Below are 20889 nucleotides of genomic sequence, written 5' to 3'. Positions count from 1 at the left end.
GATGTGATGACGACGAAAGTGACGGCGATTGTATAGAACTATAAGGATGGAAACATAAGGAACAAATTACGGAGAAAATATTTAAGGAACGATATTATCAAGGTGATAGGCCGGAACAGGGAAACACGAGAGCCACGGCGAGCCGTTGGAATGATCGACGACAAACGATGATGAAGTTGGATAACAGACATCGTTTGACGAATGTCCGATGTAACGGCCGCCGCAAGTGTTGACGATAGAGTACTGTCAGTCGATGGCGTGACGATAGCGGTAATGCGTCGTTGTCGTGTACCAATTAATTAGTACGGAAATACGGTACGACCTAACCGGTAGATAAAGGATGGGAGAACGGTGCACGCGACTGGGCTCGGGTGGTGGTTATTTGTTGAAAAAAGTATAATAATAATAGTATGCGATGTCCTTTGTTCCGTTGGCGCACGTAGGGGAACAAACACGTGTTACGCAGAAAACACGTCGTGGTTAACACCCCCGTTGCTGTTACGCGGTGCATAGGGATGCGACGCGCGGTGGGGTGCATGCGCGACCGTTTCAGACACGTCATCTGGCGTATTTTCAAGTCGCGCGCAGCAGAGGCACTACAAAGACGGGAGGCTAGTGCACGCCACAATAATTATGAGTGCGATATTAAAAACAATATTTCGACGGTGGTTTTGCGACCGTATATTTATATACGTGTGGTGCTTACGCACTCGTGTACGTGATATTAATTCGAGCGGACGGGAGGGGGCGGAAATCACAATAAAAAACGAAATACGCGAAAAACCGGAAAGATAACGAGTGCACGGGCGACGGACTGGAAATGGAGATGGCACAGTCGGTCGTGGTGCGAGCCGCTCGTTATGGAAGCAACGCGATACACACGCGAGCGCAATGGATTACATTTCAAAATGCAACCGTCCCCCTCCCCTCTAACGTTGCCTCCCAGCGGCGGCGGTGGATGTGGTTATAGTCTTAATGACGATAATGATAATAATAATAATAATAATAATAATGACGCTAAGAATATATACCACGGTATGTTTTAATATAACTCCGAACGGCCCGGGATATTTTAAATATGCAAAGTGGCGTTTTGTCCTGGAATTGTTCAGAGGGTTCCGGTGCAATAATAATCCCGCGTAAACCCAAATAGTTTTGCCTCCTTCTCTACCTCGGTGTTTAAACACTGAAAATTAATAATTTAACGCTCGTAATACCCCGACCGTTTATGTGGCCGAGTCGAACTTTTTTCACTTCTCGTCCGTGTGCCACTCACTCCGCCCCCTTCCCCCGCAGCTCTTGTATTCTCTCACGAGGAAACCGTAAGGTACATTAAACTCGGCGGTGTTTTTAAACCTCCGAAATGCAATACAGCACAATCACGTGTAATGGAAAACACTAAATGCGCACATCAACCGGGGATGTGTGACGTTCACGGACCAGTTGCGTCTGGGATACGATTGTAGCCGAAGCATGGTGTCCGTGCATAAAGACTTCGCGTTCAAGACACTCAACAACGGCCAACGGTGCTCGGTCATTATTGGAAAACTATTAGACAATATTTAGGCTCCTAGAATAGACGTATGTTTTAAAAAAAGTTTTTCTATTCCGTACGTAACAATGAAACCAGCTATGGTTTTCGATGTCCTAAATTGTTCTTCCGTCTTTATAGATCTATAAGATCTTGAACTTCAGTGATAATATACTAACTATCGCAGAAAACGAGCACAATATGGATTTGCGCAAAGGTAGTGCCTGCTCAAATGGTATGTTCCCCGCCTTTAACGTGGTTCAACTTCAGCCGATTTAGTCCGATTGTCCGACTGACACGAGGATTTCACAAGAGCCAAGTGTTGAAAAATGGTCAGGAAATAATTTTGGTTCCTTTTTCTTCATATCAATCTAATTCGTAACGTAATTGTATCACAATACGTACCAGGCAAGTCATATCTTCGAGATCATATCGTCTTGTAAAACTACCGATATGTATATATGAACGTAGTTCTGATGAAAATATGCAATCACATGGATTTAGCAATTTGGTTTTTTAGATCTTAATCAAATATTAATAGTGAAGAAGAATAAATGTGATTAGGGAATAGATCAAAGACAATTTTCATACTTAAAGTGTACATCAACAACAACAAATAACAAAATTAAATCTCTAAACATAAAGCTTGAGCGATAGGAATACAAAATACATAATATTACGTTGCATATATATATTTGAATGTGTAAACAATATACATTATTCAACATGAAACTTAATTTTAGCTGTGTAATAATAATACGAATAACTAGATTGTATAATATGAATGTATTTCATATAAATTGATCACATAAAAACGTCATTGTTTGGTACACATCAGAATACAATCTACATACAGCAAAAATTTAACTGAAATACAAAATTGAATCGAAATTCTATCCAAAACACATACCAACCATAACAAATGCACGACATGAATTAAAATAATATTTATAAAATGTAATTCTACTAAAGGAATTTCAATATATAATGATTTATTTAACCATGATTTCAGTAACATTACGTAATGGCATGCACGCGATGGAATCAAGTATAACAAACATAATATAATGTTATGGGTTTCACAAAGTGTCTACTCAATCATTTTTTTATGATTATAATATCATAAATTGTAAAAATAGTACAATAACTAATCTGCCAACAGTATCGCCATAACGCACGTGACACTTTAAGTTTTTCTATTTAGAATGCATAATTAACGATATAACATTCGATTAAGTCAACAACTTTATATAATCTATATTGGACTGCATTGAAAATTGAAAATTGAAACATTGAAATAAACTGAAACATTCAACAAACGAAAAGAAATAATATCAAAATACTAGGATAAAAAACAATGTATAATGTCTACTCTATAACGTAGTAATGACCAACAAGTCGAATTACATATGTATACATTAAACGTTATCATTTATATCAGTAAAATCCTCCATGACCAATATTTTCATAGAAAATAACGTTTAAATTAACCAACAAAAAAAAAAAAAAAACACTATTAGTATTAGATTTACGTGTTGAACTTTTGTTGATTTTAGAATTAAAAACTATTGCTCGAGAACCGCAAATAAATTAAAGTTTTCAGCCATCGGTGGTCCGGATGAAACCAAATATTATTATTGCATAATAATACACGAGTTCTAGAAACTTTTCACAGAGTTATCTCTTCATGATGTTCCTTCTTATTTTCATTGTTATTACTATTGTTATTATAATTATTATTACTTTGTACACGAATTGTTCCTTTTAATTTAATTTTAATTATTCTTTTCATACTATTTTTAATGTAATTTTATTATTTTTATACTGAATGTACCCGATCTATCAGTTAAAAGTGAATCTTAAGTGTTGCAGCTTTTTATTAATTTTTCTACTATTTTTCTATCTCAATATGAATTTATAAGGGAAACTAACAAATTCGATTTTACGTTCTTTGTACGAAATATTATCTAACAATGTGAAACTTATACATAAAAATATTGTTCACAGATGAAAACAGAACAATACGGGAATCCCCTCAGGTTTTTCAAACGGCAGTTGCCGTGTTTTTCAACCACCAGTATCATTTGAAGTTACACAAAAAGTATCGTTCAAAACAACACAATACATTTATGCGTCTATCATAGATATGCAAGTACGAGTCTAAAAGAACATTTCTATGTCATTTTTGTGTAAAATACCAAACCTAAAAGAGTTACACATAAAAATATGCTTTATTAGTACTATATTACAACTCAATACGATGAAAAAAAAAAAATAATAACAAAATGATAAAAGTTCATCGAATAAATTATGATATACGAGTACGTTTGAAAAATATTTAAACATTTTAATACAATTAGATAAATACTTATATTTTAAGAACCTATACGTCTTAATATATTTCTAAATAAATGTGTTTAGCATATATTTTATTAGAATAAAATAAATAGTGAAAATAATAAATAATAAAGTATGTAAATTATTCTGAAAATGATAGCTCCACCCACATGTTTTCAATAAATGTTAAACAAACTATTTTTTTTTCTTTATTGATCTTATTTAAAATTAAACTTTAAACAAATATTGTACCACTTGATATCAAACTTTAAGAGTGAATTAGTATGCTATATTTTCAAAAGATTATTTTATATTCTGAAAAATTCTTCGGAGTATTGTTAATCTAATTAAAAAAAGTAATTAAACGACCATAAACAAATAAAGAATAACTGTTAGTTTTTTTTCTTTGAAAAATCATAAATCGAATAATTTACAATGTTAGGGATTAAACGTGGCTGGAGAATAATATAAAGGTGTTGTAAAATTAGTGTAATTTTTATCTTTGAAGAAGATCTATTTGTAAATAGTGAAATAAGGGCCGTAGACACGGGAGAAGCTTAGGGGGTTCAAATCCCCCTTTTATATCAGAGAAAACTCCCTTTTACATCACATTGAAATATTCATCTTCCGGACAGAACACAAACAAATTCATTTTTTTCTAAGCACTAAACATATGGTAATATTCAGTCACCATTCGTCAGTTATAGATTTCAGTAGCGTGTCGATGAACAGGTTATCAACAGTAGCAGTCGTAGATGTACTAGTAGTACGAGTATCGAACTTTGATACTGTGGATGAATTGGAATCATGGTCGTTTACCGATAGTATGCAGACTTTGAGGTTCTGAATGTGATGACAATTTGTAATATCTAACCGTTCCGAAAACGATTGAACTTGATAATTTATTACCTCTATATAGCCTACTCGTTCTTTCGTCATTACCATGGAGCTGTTTTTATTTGAATATGGTTTTCAATCCCTTTGTCTATAAACACATACCACTTTAGTAATATTTTTAATAAATCTTGTTTTTTTTCATATGTTTCAACAGTCCCTTCAAAGTCATAATCATAGTTGACATGGTTTTTAATATATGTTCAAATATTTAAATCAATTAAATAAGCGATTTTTATCACATAGGTCAAACTTTATTTCATCGTCATAAAATTGACGAAGAAAAAATTTAACAGTTAGTTGAAATGTAACAAGATGATTTAAATTACAGTGTGTTAGCAGCTGTGAATAAAATTAAAATATGGAAAACATTTACAAGAAATAAAGAATTTTCAAAAAATGAACGAATGAAAAATATAATGCTATTAACGGTCTTCACAAATGTAACAAGTACATTTCCCTTCTACTTCCTAATTTCTACAGATTCATCGATTTTGACTTTTTAAATGTCTTAAATAAAATATAACAAAATTAAAAATATGTTTATATGTATCTATTGTGTGGACAGGAACCTAAAATTTCATCGAAAAAATCCTGGCTTTACCACTGAGTAAAGTTTTAAATATTAATTTCTTCTAGTGTATTTCTTTAATAATGTTAGAATAATTAAAATATTTGACGTAAACATATCACACTAATTCATTTAACACACCAACATTCAAGAATACCATTGAATGACTATTTAATAACATAATCGCAAATAGTTACGCTTAGAATTCGCAAAACCATGTCATTCCACGCATTAATGCTAACTTTTCTATCATAATTATTAGATATGTTACAATGCCGTGTAATACAGTCGTATTATTAGATTCATATACACAGTATTCACCCTTTTAAACAATTCCATTCCATTTCTATTGGTCTAGTAAAACTTCTGAATAGCTCATATACTACATTAGCATAATTCTTGCAGTAACTCTTATCATTGATTCGTACACTGATTTAGTCTTTGATCTCATTAGTCCCCAAGTCTGTAATGTTTAATGTGTACGGTATATATATATATATATATATATATATACATACATACATGCATTTTTATATATGTGCTTACAAATATAACTTTCTATTCTGTGTGCCATTTAGGGGCCTTTGAAGTCTGCGCATCTACCGAACATCCATTATACGTTGGAAAATATATGCGATAAATAGCGTTTTTGACGAATTTGGTGTACACGACATAATATATAATGATTTAAAACTACATTTATTTAATTCAGTGCTTTCAAAACGATTACAGCGTACATTCCTACAATAATAGGATTGATTAGAAAGTCTCCGAAGTGGTATGAACAATATCCTATAATTTTGACCCCTAGTATATATATATCACACGTTCGTACACGAATTAAATATTATCGAGGATCACGGCTAACGGTAAAGTTGTTCATTAATCGGGTTATGTACCCCTAAAGTTTTGCATAATACGCTACAACAACAATTCCGTTATCCGTAAAAAATAAACAAAAATTTTTTCGGGCAACGGCGAAGTAAACCGTGAAGTTGGGCTAGCGTGACGTCGGTCAGTGTCACGCGATTTCTCATGTTTTCCGGCACAATCGTCATTATCCTAGACGGTAATTTCGTATTATTATCCGCGTTCGCCGCGGAAAGCCTCCCAGTTTATTTCCTTATTTTCCCCTTTCCTACAGCTATTTTTAGCTACTTATTCTCCGTCCGCTAATACTTCCTCCATCCAGGAATTTCGGTATTATTTCGCATGGAAAACCGCGCCCTTTCACTGAAATACTACTTTAAGCGATGACAACCCTTTAACCCATTGCCATTATAAGTACCCCGTGCAAAGGCCGCGAGAATTCTTAACCTTTCACGTTCTAAAAGTGAAATGACCTTTTTCTTTAGATGTCCTCGGTAGGCAAGAATTCGAAAAATATAATATATATCGTAATAATTTATAACTCTAAAGGGTTGGTTATAAAGATTACAACAATTTAACATTGATATTTAGACAGAGTGGGATATGTTATTCGATGGGTATTATAGTAAATTCAAAATTAACCTTCGGTCAGAGAATAATATGATAACGTAAGTGCATTTGAAAAGTTTATTTTTTCAGTGAAATATTTATTAGCTGTAGAAAACGTTACTTGAGTTTTTGTGATATAAATAAACATTGTTTATATTTTATTTTTAATAATTTTAACAATATAAGCGATATTAACAAAAAGCTAAATCAACAAAAAAAAAAAAATTATAACTGTAAGCCGTATAATATTTCATAGTTTGTACTTAACAAACAACAATTTTTATGAAAATATATCATAGCATATCACTGAACTATATAAGAACTAATTCAAATTTTTAGATTCATGTTAAAGTAAACACAACTCTTTTATCCTAAGTTCACTTCATTTTGAACGAGAAAATAATAATAAAAATACTAAACTTTAACCTTTACTTGTTTCTTTGAACGTGACTAATTTAATAAGGGATCTTTGAAATATTTCATTAGGTTCTTCTTCTATTTTCTCAACTTTATTCGACTGTATAATGGCAAATGCTCGTTTAAATTTAATTATTTATTATGCAAAATATAAAACTAATTACCATCGAACTAAATTTAATTCACAACACTAACAAGTGTTAGGTATCAACAGCGAGTACTTTTTATTTTATTTTCTATAATTTGTATACAAGACTTTTACATCCAATGACCTATTTATCGAAAACTTTGGTCTCTAATAACTTAATTTGATTATTTTATCATAATTTACATAATTTCAATTATATATTATTCACTTTCGATCAAAGATCAATACAATTCTTTCAAAGTATTACTATAGTATTAAATATTAGTATTTTTATAATACTATTTACATACAAATTAATTGGCAATTATTATTCTAAATTGAAAATTACAATTTCCAAACACCTAAATGTTTCTAATTATTCTAACTTGACAAATTGTGGACCTCTAAATTTATTTTAAGTGTGTAGTCTTAGGCAAATCCGTGATTTGACTGCCCGTTAACGACGGTACTGCTTAGATGGCTCGAAAGTGAATGATTCGAAACGAAAGATTTTCTTGAAACATTTTACACGATCATACAGTTTGTTATATCAGAGTTCTCAATTTATTATTTTTGTCCTTTCAAGAAATCAAGATTTTACAGGTAAAATAAACTACGTGCATTTGATTTAAACGTATTTCAATAAAAAGTTTAATCACAATACGTGATTTTTAGTCGATGCAATAATAAAATATTATCACCCCAAAAACAAACAAAAAAATAGAATAATCTCGTATATTCTATAGTTATTCGGAATTCATAATATTAGTTAAATCGCAATAAACCGAAATACAAAAAAGTAATACGAATAAGATTTTACACGATATGAAATTATCATTCAATACAAAAAAAAAAAAAAAACCAAAACGTTTACTGCAAAATTGATTTAGTAATAAATAAAAATTAAACGTCCAAACCATAAGTGTTTACCAGTTTTCGTTTATTTGAACTAAACATAAGTTGGGGTATACACCTATGTATACAAATCTTACGGGTTTTTAAAGTTTGATGTACTTTTAAAATGTACAGTTTTAAATCAACGCGGGTTAATTTATGCAGAAGTTCTTACTTGAATTTAAATCAACCACACTAATTTTTCTTAAAATTGAATAACAATCGACGAAAAATGAATTTTTATTATTCTATTCGTTTCTTTGTAATACAAGATAATGTGCAACGCTGCTCATGAACAATTATCGTCAGCACCAACAGAGATCAAAATCCAATTTAAAATTCAATCAATCCCGCGTTTGTTTGTAAAAAAAAAAATTTCGTCATGTCATATTTCGTGTAAACACCTTACTTAAACATACTCTTTCTCTCTCTCTAAGATATATGTGTTGCCAAGTTGACTTACTAAAATGCAGATTGCTGCTGGAAACGCACGAAAAAAAAATACGTGACGTATACACGCAGTTCGGACGTTGCTGATTTCACGAAATCGGTAGAAGAATCGTCGATGTTGTACCGCGGTCGTTGTCGGTCTCATTAGCGCATCGCTTTCGGCAGTCGTGTTCGAGTGCACAGACCGCGATAGGGTAAACGCCCACGTTAACGACCTTAAGACCTGATCATATGACCGTATCGTTCACCTGGTGGAAATCCGTTTGTTCGGGAGATTGGGTGATCTTAGCGCACAAATACCAAAAAAATGGACCACTTGTTCGCGCGCAATACTACCGCTCTCGTTTGCGAACAGTTGTTATCGAACACACGGTTCACGCACATTTACCTTCACCAACTTTCATACTCAAACACCTATATGTATATTTATGTTATAACTTGGAAGTTCATTAATTACCTGCGAATGATTAGTGAAAGTATGTAATAACACACGCAAATTGTACGTCAACTAGAGTCTCGTAGAATATCTGGTTAACTTATTCCGTACGATTATAGTTTATTATTTTAATTTAATATCTTGATTACGTATGGGTAGCATTGCTTTTTTAATGCCGTTTTTTGGTTTTTTTTACAATATCGTAATTTAGATGAACCAACGGCGAACAAGTGTGATGACTCTTAGACCAAAAAAACTTAACTTGGGCAATTTTTTTTATTTGCAATTTTGTTGGGTGGCGTATTTTGAAATTTTTTGCGAGGGGAAGATTAAAATGTTTTTACGAGGTAAGTGATTTTGTAATATTATAAAAAATACATATAAGGTATGAATTAATAATTATATTATTTTATTATTATTATTTAAATATAAACGAAGAGTTATCTATGACCACGTAGTATAAATTAATATTGTATTCTCTGTACCTTCGTTGCAATATTTTGTTATTTATAACTTGTTAACATTTTTTGTGTTCTAGGGAGGATTGTGACCTGGGGATTCACCATCCCCGAAAATACGCCACTGATGTTGATAATGACACAACAATAATGACGTATCAACACGATAAACGTACACGAAAATCTTATTTCATTTATTATTATGTTGGTCGGTAATATAACGATATTGTACGTATCTCGTAAGTGTTTCGTTCGTATTTCGACACGGGAATGTATAAATGTGATTTTCGGTACAATATTTCCGTGCAACGGAAACAAAACGCAATTTATGTCATCGGTGTGCGCCAGTAGACCGGAACCGGTGGACGCGTATGCCTTGGATCTCCCGTCATTCGTAAGTGTCGGCCAACGGCAAATCGTCATGAACCGTGACGACCCTTGGCTGGACCCGGTTAGCTGAACCCGGGAAGGGTGTTTTTCAACCGGACTTATATGACTGTAATTGTGCACGAACTACAATTTCTACCCGAAAAATCGGAACTAGTTTTATTCGGACAAAGAAATTAAATGTATGGTCTAAAATTTCTCTGCAAAAATATTTCCAGTCAAAAATGTCTTCAATTTAAAATATCTTCAGTACAAAATATCTATGGTATAAATTAGCGGTTCTTAAACTTTTATAATCACGGACCTCCTGGTAAAAGATTTTTAGAAATCCAGGAACGCTTTATCAATTTTTTCGAATATCTTTTTTATGCAAAACATCTTATGTTATCATAACCAAAATTTCAATAATCATTTTATATTACAAATAACATAAGTAGGAATAACAAAACATACAAATATATAATAATGTTTATTACACTAAATTTTTGATTTAATTTTCATTCGTACAATCAGTTGCAGTTTTTTCGATAAATTTCATATTTCTTTCTCAATTCTCGCTCATTATTTTTTTTTAAAAAAAAACAATGGATTTTGTGACACCTTTTTTATGCTTAGTTTCAACGTGTTTTTTTTAGTTCTAATGGTTTTAAAGCTTCGTTTGACAACACCTCAAAACATATCACACGTCGAGGTTTTGATTCTTTTTCAGATCCATTACACGTGAAATCCATTGATACTAATACTATCATACTAACGAAGTTTTGTTAACTTTTCTTTTTTCATACATAGAGTTCTTTCATCATCAACGTTAGAATTCTTTCTTTTTTAAATGTAGCCAACATTTTAACTTAAATGTCTTGAAAACGCTTTGAAAAAATATGACATATTAACCGCAAATTACGTAGGACCAAAACTATAATTGAGTGCTATCGATCAACTATACACTTAATGTTAGTAAATACACGACTACCGACTAAAGTGCTGTACGCATGTACATTTCGTATGAACAAGAAAAACTGATGATTAAATATCAGTAATGCATTTATTAGGTGTAGAATTTACACCTAGTATCTAACATTGTAGACACTTCGTTTTATCGAATTCCATTGTATCTCGACACCACTGTAATAAAAATAAAATATATATCTCTTTTATATAATAAGGTACATTATAAATGAAAAAAAAATAATAATCCAACAATAATGTAATAATGCATTCATGTTACGTATTGACGAATGTTATGTGTTAAGGCTGCTGCGAGTCCCTGACACGAGTATTGTAGACCCCCCCCCAGGGGGCAGCGGACCACAGGTTAACAATTACTGGGATAAAATATATAGGTACACTAAATAATAATTATTAAAAGTACGTAAAAAATATACTACTATGTATTAATAGTAATAATGTTTAAAAAAATTCCCACGAGTTATAAAAAACTAATCACAATATTGATCGATACAACGAAATTACATCTCTGAAATATTTAAGGGGAATTTCTTACAGTTTTAAATTTTAACTTGATAAGATTTTATATTTATTTAATTTTTTTTTAAATGTTATTACATTAGTTACTCGATTGCCTGCAACTTTCAATTTTAACTTGTATACCAAACATATTTATTTAATATAATTTTTAATTGTATTACTCGATCTTTCACGACCTTAAATCGTAATTTGATACATATATTTTTTATAAGTTTTTATTGTGTAATAATAATAACATATTATTTAAAAAATTACATATTATGATTACAATAAGATATTTTTAAATATTATAAAATATTTTCATGGAAGATACTCGTATTTCTATTACAGATAATTTGACCGAAGTTATTTTCGCGTAGATATTATGACTGGTCACCGAGTGAGCCATCGCCGTTTGTTATCAGTGGTGATTCCGAGCCATTAACACGGACGGTAGTCCGTCCCTGACCACTGCAAGCAGCAGCTAATCGGCAACTCGGTCTGTTAAATTTGGATGGTAGACGTCACAATCCGTTGTTGAAATCCACAGTTATGACACCACCCTAACAACACCACAACTGGTCAAGGAATGGAGATAAGCTCGCACACTTCTCGAAAAATATAGTTTTCGGCTTTTACGATCATTTGCAAATTTGGACCTTTCAGCTGGTGTTTTCAATCGCGAACGGAATTTTCGATGTTTTATAAACCACACAGGGAGAAATGGATAGTGCATTTTTCAAAAATATCCAAACGCACTAGATTTATTTTATTCTTCAACGTTTAAAACACACCTTTAAAACGTTTTGATTTGAGTTCGTTGAAAAGTGACACACGGTCGGTGGCGGATGGATTTCAGATTTTCGTACCACGTGCACGTGCAACAACGCACTGCCATACCTGATGTTGGTGCGCAGCAGATATTCGCGTACAAGAGGCAGTGGCGATTTAACGCGCTCGGGTACAATATAGGTGCATGGGATTCCGTAGTTCCGGATGAGGGACGATAGGAGGATCCGGAGAGATAACCTTTCGTCCCTTTCGGTTTTCAAAATTCTTTCCTCGGTACCAACGCGCGATAAATCGGGCCGCAATGTGCGCGCCCCAGCCCGGTTCCACCGGGATAAGCATAAATTATACATCGCGCTCGACGATGGCAATCGCGGTCGTTTGAAAATAAAAATCCTCGTCCTCTCGATCCCTAACGCACCATCCCCTCGGCTCTACCACGGTGTTATAATACAACTGCACACGCGCACACGTCCTAACCACCGTCGACGCGTTCTCTTTCGCCGTGAAATTGCGCGCGCTAACATTCTCTTCGGCCGGCGGTTCGTGTGGTCGAGTGGAAAGGACGATATGACAACGACCCGGGTCGTACGCGAGTGGTACACCGCATGGGTGGTCGGAATGTTCTGCGCCCGGTTATCGGTCGTGTTCGTCGTTACGATAATATGTTCTCAAATTAGCCCGAGGCTCGCATCGAAACCCCCAAAGTCACGGGTTCTCGTTCGTTGTTTTTATTAATTTTCCAAACGGAGTGTATTGTAATTACAACATATATACGTAAAATGTATTTGTTCGAGTGCTGCAGTGCGCAGTAGATGACAGTTTTGGCTCCTGGACGAGTCGCCTGGTATTCGCAATTTTTACTCGAACACCGTGAGGTTTGCAGCTAGTGAGATAACGAACAAACTGCAGCAGCAGTCCGTAAAAGTTGATCGATGCACTCCGTAAATGAACACAGATGACGATAATTAAAAATAATTTGATTTTCGATCAAATAATGTTACATGATTTCGACTCGCATAAAAGTATTTTCTTTATTTTTTCAAATATGCAACGATTGACCGAGATATTGAAGGGTACTCGTTAAAAAAAAAAAAAAAAAAAACGACTATGTATAAAAAGGTATATCGCACATTACAAGCGAACGAGAATATATTACATCATTATCATGTATTGTAAATCGTAAGAGATGACATCAAGCATTTACTTCAGACTTTATATTTGTATTATATTCTCAAACAGTATTTTAATAAAACAATCAAACATAATACATGAGAAATATGCTTACACGAATAATAATCTATCAATACCTGAAACTATATTATGTACGAGCGAATATCGCGCAGTCCTGAGTACCGATTTCGAGATATTCGATATGTAAGCATTTTCTGTGACCTTTTTGCTATTTCGAATTACGAGTAAATGCCTTTATTAAAAAATTTGTGAATTGTGAATACAAATATTTAATAATTCAACAGAATATATTTAACCCAATAAGCCAGGTTGTGTTTCGATAAGAAATTACCTAAGATAAAACCTGATATAAATATGATGAAAAAGTAATTAGAAATTAGAAAAATTAGAAAAAAAGGAGTAAAATGTTTTATTGGGCGCCTGTAAATTGCGCCCACATTAAGTAGATAGTAAAAATACTATAGTAAATTGCACCCAGGATTTTTTGGAGTCTAAAACGGGTATAGTAAATTGCACTCATAGTATCTACTATCTAAGTAATCACCTTATATTCATAATTTTAAGGATAAAATATTAGAGTTACTATCTAAAATTTAAAAAAAGAATTATAGTATAAATGAACCTTATAGATTCATACATTTCATTTGTTCCTACATTTCAAAACATCAAATCAAAAAAAAAAAAAAATTTAAAAAAATGGAAAAAATTATTCAACAGTACAATGAAAACACTATTACGAGGGCTGAATATGTAAAGATGATGTCTCATTACTATGCAGATAACTTATAACTGTATTTTTTATTATTAACATTTTTAATCTAATAAAAAATATTTAAAAAAAAATAAAATAATTTTCCTATTTTTATTAATTTATTTATTCATTTCAAGCAAATCAAAAAAAAAAACATTTTTGGAGGACAGTGATAATCGCCTCCTCGTAGTGTTCTCTGAGTAACGCTATATGACTATTATAGAAATAATAATTCTATGGGGCGCAATTTACCATACAGAAATTTGTACCTGAAAAATACCGGGCGTAATTTACTATACAAAAATTTATACCTGAAGAATACCGGGCGCAATTTACAGTTGTTTTCCTTCGTTGGGCGTAATTTACCTTTGCCCGTTTAGTTAAGCTATAATCGTTTTAATATGCATATTGAATGCGATTATGGTATCGATTTGTGAGACGTTACGTGATAAATGAAAATATGAAGCCAACAAATGGAATGTATAAATTGAACAACCATAACTTACACTGTAAACCGTCGGTAGATACTTAATAATAACACAGGATAATTATGGTAAAAACTAATATATATATAGTATTTTAGTAGATTTAAAAACACGTTACAGAAAATACTAATTGATAAAATTATGTGTTCTAAATAATATTTATATTATAAACGAAGTATAAATTAATATAATTTTGAGTTGTAATTTTTTCCTAATTTTTTTTCAACAATTATATTGCGATAAAACTGCGTGAAATATTATAATGGACTTTCATACATTAAAATATAAACAATACCTACGTGTTCAAGATCAAAATGTTTATAAGATTCCTCATAACCTCAATTCCACACTTGGACCCTATCACCAACAAAATAAAATTCTTATATTATTTAAAAAAAAAAAAAAACTAATTTATCCAACCTTATTTAAAGTATGATGTTAAATATATATATACTTATGAGTATTATAAATTTTTAAATATAATAACTAATTACCTTTGATATCAATGTTATTTAAAATATGAATAAAAAAAAATCCTTCTTATACTGTCATGTCTTAAAAAATATTTAAATATTTGATAATTTATCTTATTAAACAATTTACTATAATATATGTTGTAGAATATTTGTTAAATTAGAATCCATGTAAATTAACAAAGTTTTTCAGTAAATATTTTCTAAAATAAATGTAATTAACAACAAATTTTAGATTAATTATAGTTGTTTAATATTTATTTTTAATATAAAAGAAATACGCAGATATTTACTGTATTTTATTCCATATTGTAACAAAAATAAATCGTCTTGAAATAGAATCTCAAGAAAATTTACAAAAATTTTAAAGTACCTACTTATGTAAAAGATAAAACTAAATCCGGGATATATTAAAGTTTAACAATATATTATTGTCATTAAACCTTTTTTTATTTTTAAATCAAGTTTAAGATATTTTTAAATAATTTGCAATAGTTTATTAAATTTTTATAATATTGAAAAACAAATTAAAGTTTTTAATATAATATTTTATTGGTATTTTTTTAAGTACAAAATATTGTAATTTTAAATGTCATTGTGTTTCCTTTACATCTCTTAATTTATCATCCAAAAAGTGTTACAAAGTATTTATATTATATTCGATAGTATTGTAGAAGCTACATCAGAAAATATAGGAGTACGGTAAGATTTTCAGAACATAGTTTTGAAAGATTTTATATTTTCTAGTGTAATACACCTAAACGTAATAAAAACTAACGAGAAGATTGAAAAACAACCTTTTTAAAGTATCATCCTTTGCCAATTTTTGAAATAAATAGTTACAAAATCTAAAAATAATAAACATCGTTACTCCAATGAATTTCTCCTGTTTCACTCAGTATCTAAGATATTTAATGTAATTTTCAGTATTTGGTATTTTTTTAAGTTATTACTGTATAAAGTTTAAAGTTTGTTGTTTATCTTTGATTTTTGGCTGTTAATTAATTTACAGAATTGATTGTAAAAGTTATATTATAATTTTACTTTATTCATTCAACAAAATCACTATGAGGATATTCCTTTTAAAAGAAAATATTCAGAGGAGAAAAGAGACTTGAGAGAAGGGCGCTTATTATTTTTGACTACAGCTAAGAAAACCATCTGAGGACTGAGTTCATTGGACTCGTTTGCAGTACAGTAATAAATTTAAAATTCATAATATCTTGTAACCAAAAATTATGTTATGTCACAATTTTTAATCGAGCCATGCAGACACAAACTTTACATACATTAATACCATACAAGTAACATATAAACAACATATGAACATAGACAAGCAACAAATATTAATTACAATTTTTCTTGTCCATTCAACGAGTGATTTTAATTGCTTTTGTACGAGTGCCGAGAACATTAATTTCTGTCGCGTGACCATTGTGGACAAGTAATTACACACAAACTACGATAAGGATATGTTAAGTACTAATTATTATGAACTGTTGAAGTTGATATTGAAACTGACAATTTCATTTAATTTACGAAGATACGCCAAACTGGTTAGCCGGAAACTATATGGAGTATTGTGAAGTGTTTATTGCACGCAAATAAGACTAAATTATGATCGGTAAACGATGGACATTTAATAAAAAATAATTACAATTTATTTGAAGTATCACAATACGAAACCAAAAAAATTAAATGAAACAATAATTATTCGGTAGGTATTTGAAAATCAAAATGGAATTGAATTTAAAATAAAATTTATACTATACTTTTGGAAATCGAGATCAATTATAGAAATAAGAGAAGAAAATATTAAAAATTTTCTAATCAAATTTCTATCTTAAACGGAATAATAATAATAACCAAACAGTTTTTGCTCATATGTTGCCAGATCGTATTAATGCTTTATCTATTAATATAGTTGCATCAAGCACTAGCCACCTCTAAATTATGTACTCATTCCAATTCGTTTGGAGCTATGCAAATACCGTGAAGAATTCGTCGTAATAAACCAATCGAGTATTTTAAAAATAAGAAAATCTAATGTAAATATGTAAAATCAATGCAATTATATTATGTGACATTATCGTTGTATCGAACAAAATTTTCAATTCGATTAAGCGGTAGAAAGAAGAGATTATTAATCGACGTAGTTAAAGAATATTTTTAACCTGAATGATTGAAATATTATCAATACAACATACTAGTTTCTTAAGGTATCAAGGAAAACACCACCGCGTTATAATATAGTCGATGAAAACCATTTTTGGGACCGTAAAATTGTAACATGCATTAGAAACATATTGGTAAGTACAAAAGTGCAAACTTTAGTTCTAGTAAAATATCAATTTGAATACGTTATTCAAGTTATTTTTGTACATGATAATATAATGTGTTCCGTGTATTGTTTACAAACCGTAAGATTTTGTCCGTACGGATATTATGTTTGTTCTTTAAAAGTTTTGGTTTTATTTCCATTTCGCGTCAAATATAATTGATGCTACTTTCGCAAAAGAAAAAGTCATATTCTATTCAGTGGGTCACAAGGTGTGTAAGTAAATATAATATATATATATTATGTACATTTGACATGCACACAGACATTTTTGATCCTTATGTGCTAACGTGAAAACATAATGCATCTTTTTGATAAATCCTCCTATAAAGACCCGTTGTGATTGTAACATAATATACGAGCGTTTATGCGTTCATCGATTCGCTTCGATAATATAAACCAGTGACTAGTGCGACTTTTATCGAAACAAAAAAATATGCTTGTGCTATTTAGTCGGACGAATGGTCATGACAGCCCTCAGTGGAAATTATTACGGTTTATTACATTTTCGTTAAAGTGTAATTTTCTTAATTGGTACTTTTGTCGGGTTTATCATTCAGAAATACTTTTGTTTGGAAAATTAATAAATCAACAATATTCCCTTCTTTGTGGAATACATTTAATTTTTTTTTAATTATCTTATATTATGTATAGTGTCTCTGTTTGACACATTACCCTTGATTCTCGAAATTTTTTTTCTGAAAACCTTAATAAGTTACCTTATGTTCACAACAATATGATATTTCTAAAAATAACTAATATATTTAATTCCGTAAAAATTTTGAAATATAATTAAATGTTAAAAATGTATGGCTACATATTTTTCTAACGTTTATTTATTTATAAATTAATTGAAATGTTCAATAAATGAAATATGAATCCAGTAAAAAAAAAAAAAATGGAGAAAAAAAGTATGCAGAATTTTCTCATACTAAAAAGATTTATTGGTAACTATTTTCAAAGTATAAACATTAATAAGCTGAGAACTGAAATTTAAAAAAAATCATATTCCATATTCAAATTTAATGTAGTAGCTATAAAATTTTGGTATTTTGTTTTACGTTTAATACCCGAGCTCGAATGTTTGTACTAGTCGTAGAACGTTCTAAAATTGTTATACACAAAAACTTCATAAAAAAGAAAATTTCACATTTAATAAAAATAAAAAATAAAAATGTAAAATACTAATATTTTTTACGGTTAAATTCGGCAATTTGTCTTTTTGTACAAGAGTTGTCATATCTACGTTATATATATAGCCGTTGCTTGGTTGGTTTTACTGGATGGAACGCATGCATTGCATAAATGACAAATGTTAAACCAAAAGCTGTATTTTAAAAACCTCGCACAAACTTAGGTCTGGATAAAATATATTTTCACGTTATTCAATAATTCTTCGAAAACTAATTTTACTCTTCAATATCTATCTAGTTAAATCCGTCAATACCGATAATTTTGTGTACATCGATTGTTATTGAATCACCAATAGTAAACCACTATAAGACAATCAACCATTTTAATTGTCACAAACAATTAATGATGCTATGAAAAACATATTGTTTTTTTTATTTATTTATTTATTTATTTATTTTTAATAAATATTACAAACGTAATAAACGTTTTTTTATCAAATTCCCAATCTTCTTAGGCTAAAAATGCAATTAAATAAAAACACCTGCAAATAATAATCCGAAATCATATATTTTTCTTGTTTGTCTGTCACGCGGGTATGTCGGCGACCGTAAGTTATAATTTTTATTATCGATCGGAAATATTTTTTGGAAATATAAACGAATTTCAATAAAACGGCAGTTCACCCCGAGTAAACGACTCGGTCGAAATGACTATTGACGTTTTTCACTCATCAGTTCACGCGAGCCTGTCTACGCGCGCAATAAACTCAAAAGTGGTGAAGGCGTGACGTGACTTAAGAGCAATTTTCCTGACATTTTCATGTTTGCAGAATACCTGGTTTAAAAACCCATCCCGATTACGGAAATCACGCACGTCTTCGTTCCCTTTTCTTTTTTTTTCTGATCCCTTGTTATTTGCCACGGGCATATAATGAAAAATATTTATCGAGACGAAATTACATAAAAAATTCATCAAACGTATTAATTATTCGGAAAGGCCGTAGCAGTATTTAATCAACGATATTTGCATTCGACAATAATGGTTGTATCAGCAACGGCAATGTTGGCCGTTTTAATTATCATGTCTCTAGTTCGACCGTCGTTTGTTTTGGCATTTTTATTATTATTAGTTTTTTTTTTTAATTTTTCTACCTCTGCTTCTCTCTCTCACTCTCTCTCTCTATTTTTCTCCCCCTTCTTGGTATATTCTCCACGTGAATTTTGTGTGCATTATCCGATTTCAGCTCTCCCATAAGAAAATGACCGACTTCAAAGGAAAATATATTCATTAACTGTTCGTCAAAGGCGTGCTCGAGCGCTGCTGCAGCCGGTTAATCAACCTACGATATCGTCTAGTGCTGCTACTGCTGTTTCAGCAGATGTATATGGCGAACCCAACACCACCAGGAGCCCATTTTCAATAATGATTGACCATGTATCCGTCCCTACACCCATCACCTCTATCATGACTGCGACCCCTTAACCAAAACACACACACGCACACACACTTACAAACTCGTTCTAACAAAGCCAAAAACCGTTCTCACAACAAGCAGACTGAAAGTAACCCAAAATCGAGAAACCCGATACCTTGTATTGTACCCTGTGGTTTGATGTCCACCCCATCTACAGTACCAAGTCACATGGTGACGAGACATATCGATGTCTACGACCAACATCCTGCGTCCTATACAATAGTAAACATAGTGACACTCAATAATCCTAACGCGTATATATAAATATATACTCGAATTTCGAGGTTTAATATTGGTTTAAACAGCAGCATACTATAATGAAAAACTCGTTTGAAAGCCATGAAATGAACTTACGAGGCATCGATATAATACGTGTCGACTGAATGTCTGGTTGAATAACGTCTGAACAATTACGATGGAAACCAATAATCGAAAGACATTTAACTTCCCACAGATACTCGGGAAGAGTCTCTTAACTCTGTAAGACCTCCATCATCCCCTAAATTACTAAGACGCTCGAAATATAAGGCCTTACTCTCGGATAACTCCGCAAAGGTGAACACAAAAACTTACATCGTACAACTAATCAGTCGTTCATTTTTTAGTACAATTTCAAACAAATTTATAATAACTGTCGATATTCAGTATGCTTAAGAATAATCCGTAAGAATTCAAAAATGATTTTATCTCCAATATTATATAAAAGGGTTAGTATCTACAACTGACAATTATAAAAAAAAATATAACACAAGATGAAAATGTCATGCATTTCTGTTGTACTTATATGTATTCATCTTTATCGTAAA

At 31.2% G+C, this 20889-nt stretch overlaps 1 protein-coding gene across 3 annotated transcripts in view; it reads right to left on the bottom strand.

Moving 5' to 3' along the window:
- Positions 1–20889, bottom strand: part of LOC112684558 (semaphorin-2A) — a 478554-nt gene that overhangs the window by 203494 nt on the left and 254171 nt on the right. The window lies entirely within an intron of this gene.

This window comes from Sipha flava, unplaced genomic scaffold, assembly GCF_003268045.1.
Source record: "Sipha flava isolate LNK unplaced genomic scaffold, YSA_version1 252_pilon_pilon, whole genome shotgun sequence".
NCBI lineage: Eukaryota > Metazoa > Arthropoda > Insecta > Hemiptera > Aphididae > Sipha > Sipha flava.
Note: the sequence above shows the minus strand (reverse complement) of the source record. Positions and strands in the feature narration are given on the sequence as shown.